This window comes from Haliaeetus leucocephalus, unplaced genomic scaffold, assembly GCF_000737465.1.
Source record: "Haliaeetus leucocephalus isolate CR32 unplaced genomic scaffold, Haliaeetus_leucocephalus-4.0 Scaffold656, whole genome shotgun sequence".
Classification (NCBI taxonomy): domain Eukaryota; kingdom Metazoa; phylum Chordata; class Aves; order Accipitriformes; family Accipitridae; genus Haliaeetus; species Haliaeetus leucocephalus.
Genome location: NW_010973092.1, coordinates 7,236,146 through 7,239,418, shown reverse-complemented (window position 1 = coordinate 7,239,418; position 3,273 = coordinate 7,236,146). Strand labels below are relative to the sequence as shown.

Sequence of the window (3,273 nt, the reverse complement as noted above, 5' to 3'; positions counted from 1 at the left end):
GGGGGGGTTGCGCCTCAGGCCAGGCCCGGTGCGTGCGGCCCGCAGCCGTCCCCGGGAGGACGTGAGCCCGCCGGCGATTCCCGCCCGCTCCCCCCGCGGCCGCCGGCCCTCCCCCTCACCTGCGGGCGGAGCGGGACGGGAGCGGGAGGCGCCGCTTCACCACAGGCCTGCCCGGCGGACGAGAAGCACCTCACGCAACGGCGTGCTCTGCCGCCGGCTAGATATATCCGGCGCGCAGCCTACCCCAGCGGGAGGCGGCTCAGCCAATCAGAGAACGGCGGTCGCCTTCACTCGGATGCTAGTTGGCCTACGGAGGGAAAAGAGGCGGGCGGAGAGCTGAGAGGCAGCTCAATCTACCAACCAAGCGGCCTGGCTCCGCGGGGCAGTGAGAGTGACCGGCACCTAGCACAACCAACGGGCCGTGGAGCTGCCCCCGTCGGGGTGGGACGAGACCTGATGGATTTCCCCCTTAGCCAATAGGACGACGGTACCCGCGCTCATAGGCGCGCGGGGCGGGCCAGGCCTGACGCCATAGTATGGTTGAGCCGCACAGCAGCGCCCTTGAGAAGGTGCTGGTAAACCCCGTTATAGATCAGGACGGCCTCCTCGGTGAGGCGCTGAGCGCCGCGGCCAATGGGAGAGCGCGGCGGGCCCTGACGGACAGGCCGCCTCTGGCGTTCTTAAAGGGACAGGCAGCCCGCCACGAGGGGCGGCGTTCCGCGCCCAGCACCACCCCCTGCTGGAGGGAGGGGACGGCGCCCAACATGGCGGCGGGGCCATGTGCCTTGGGCTGTGGTGCTGTGCGCTCAGGCCCTGCTGCTGCCTCCCCCGGCACGGGGGCACCCAGTCCCCGGTCCCCCACGGGTGAGGGCTGCAGACCCGTGAGGGTGAACGCAGCCTCGTCTGCACCACAGGTGCTCACCAGTCCTGGCACAACTGACCCACTCACCTGAGAGAAACCACCAGTGGGGGTGGATAAAGGGGCCTTTTCACGCTAAAGGGCTTCCGTGCAGGGCTGCAGCCAAGGCAGCCTCCACCAGAAAGAGGCCCAGCTGCTCACGTGAGGTGGAAGGTGGTGGTCACCATCAGCAGGCTAGAGAAACACGGGCTGGCTTCCCCTGCCCGTCCCCGGGAGACCCCCGGCAGAGCCAGGAGACTCCTGCAGCTGCTTTTCCTTCACGACTTCTAAGCAAAGCAGACAGAGGGATCATCTGCCCCAGAGGAAAGACAAGCCAAGCAAGGACATTTTCTAACCCACCTTGCAAGGCCCAAGTAGTCCTGCAAAGGAGAAGAAAGGCCTCAGAGTTCACACATCCTTCCTCACCAGCAGATGCTGGTCCAAGAGCCTGAGGAGAGCAGGAGGGAAAGGAAGCAGTCAGTCAGCCTGAGCCAGCCAGTTCCCAGAAGGCCACAGCTTTCCATTTGTTTGCATCGCTTCCCATCCCAAATGTATGACACGAAGCAGTCAGAGATATATTTCACCCTATAAAAGTGACTTCCTCCCCACTGCTGTATCCCTGAACGCTGCCTAAAACCCTCCCTGCTATGCCTTGCAGCTAGAGATACAGTCAGTGGACTGGCATGGGGCCATGCTCAGCATTAATATCCTTCCCCCCACGCCCCCCCGCTATTTATAGACTAAGCCACATTGCAATCTGCCAGTTCATAAATCAGTAGCGCAGACTTTCGCAAAGTTTAACATGAGACCAGTGACCTAACACAACAGCTGTCCAAAATAAACTCTGCCACGGGGACCCCAGGCATCTCTCCCCAGAGCAATAGGGGGACAGGTAATTCCTCTTTTATAAAAAGGTCAGTACAACAGGGTCCTAAGCACGTTAAAATCAATGCCCTCACTTCCCCCGTGCAACGGAAGCTCGCTAGGAAAGGCATTCGCATCATCTTTGGCTCAGTCTCCCTGGCAGGGGCTCAGCCTGTTCAGCACCAACTCAGTGAGAGGGAAAGGGTTAGCCAAGGCCAGCCGACATCCCAGGATGCAGCTCCAATTGGTGTGGTAGCAAATAACCAGAAACACCCCCATTATTTTTCCTGCTACAGGTTAGGCTTCTTAACAGGAAGATACCGAAGCTCAGCACGTGGTCAGGAAGTATCGCCCCCCACGCAGATCTGCCAGCTCTTCTCAGCCCTGACGTACTGCACCATCTCCTTTCCTGGTTACCCGCAGACTGCCAAAGCACCCAAGCTGCTCCCAGCCCCCACCACAGCCTCCTCCACTCAAGTTTTTAAGAAAGAGGCCCATTCTCCTTCAAAGGGCCAAACAGCCAGGGAAAACAAACAAACAAAAAAAACCACCACCCCAAAGCAGACACACAGAGATCTTCAGGGACCAGCATCCTTCCTCTCAACCTACTCTGAAGCAGAGACCCACCCCCAAACCTCCCTCATTCAATAATCCAGTTTACCAGAGCTCTCCTAAGCCAGTAAATCTCAAAACCTCAAAGGACAGAGAGGAACCAGCTTTCTGAAGCGGCCCAGCCAACCCTCACGCCTCCTGCCCCATCTTTATGACGCTTCCCACCTTCCTTCTGCAGCCAGTTTGTGCTGATCCTCAGCTTGTAAAGCAGGCAGCCAGAGGATCAGGCTGCTGGGCAGCTGTTAGGGATCCACACCGAGTACAAACTTTCTCCATCACTTTCTCCTTAACACTTTCTGGCATCTTATGCCTTCTGATTGCCTCAGCCTTAGTCCCATCTCGGGCTTCAACCTAACCCGGACGGCATCAGTCCAGCCACAGCCCCGGTGCATCTCCTCATGAGGAGTGGAAGCATTTTAGTATCAGAAAAAATGGAAGAGAAACATAACCGTGAGAAGTGGGGCTGCGTTTCAGCAACAAATACTCCTAAGAATTAAATCGCCATCCCCAAAAGGCTCCTAAAAGCCTTGGTCAGTGTTAAGAACAGGCCAAAGAGAGTCTGAACGCCAGTGTCCCACAGCCTAAGCCAGTTCACATCAGCGCAAACGAAAGCCACCGGCCCCAAACTCCTGGTGTGCCGAAACCTTCTCTGTGCGCCTGTCTCCGACCTCGCTGCCCTCCCTGGGCTTCTCTGCAGCTGACACCGGTTCCTGGCCCACGCGTGACTTTGCAAAACCTCCCGAAACCCCGTCTTCGGTGGAGATAAGGGCTTAGAGACAAAGACAGACGGCCGAAACCTGCCGGTGCGAGGTTCCCGGGGAGGCCGGGCGGTGTCTGCCCCGCCGCTGCCCTCGTCTACGGGACAGGACGAGGCCGGTTCCCCGGGGGGGCTGCGGCCG

At 59.1% G+C, this 3,273-nt stretch overlaps 2 protein-coding genes across 4 annotated transcripts in view; one reads left to right on the top strand and one right to left on the bottom strand.

Moving 5' to 3' along the window:
• The window catches only part of G3BP1 (GTPase activating protein (SH3 domain) binding protein 1), a 23,214-nt gene extending 21,878 nt beyond the window's left edge, over positions 1-1,336 (bottom strand). For 2 of the 3 annotated variants that reach the window (XM_010578958.1, XM_010578960.1), the window contains exon 1: positions 120-222. The gene's annotated coding sequence lies outside the window, so the exon portion shown is untranslated. Of the gene's footprint in view, positions 1-119; positions 223-1,258 lie in introns of those variants that run through there. The other variant, XM_010578959.1, reaches the window with a different exon arrangement.
• A 1,883-nt stretch (positions 1,337-3,219) lies between these two features.
• ATOX1 (antioxidant 1 copper chaperone) overlaps positions 3,220-3,273 on the top strand; it is a 4,825-nt gene continuing 4,771 nt past the window's right edge. Inside the window, exon 1 of the mRNA XM_010578957.1 lies at positions 3,220-3,250. The gene's annotated coding sequence lies outside the window, so the exon portion shown is untranslated. The remainder of the gene's footprint in view (positions 3,251-3,273) is intronic.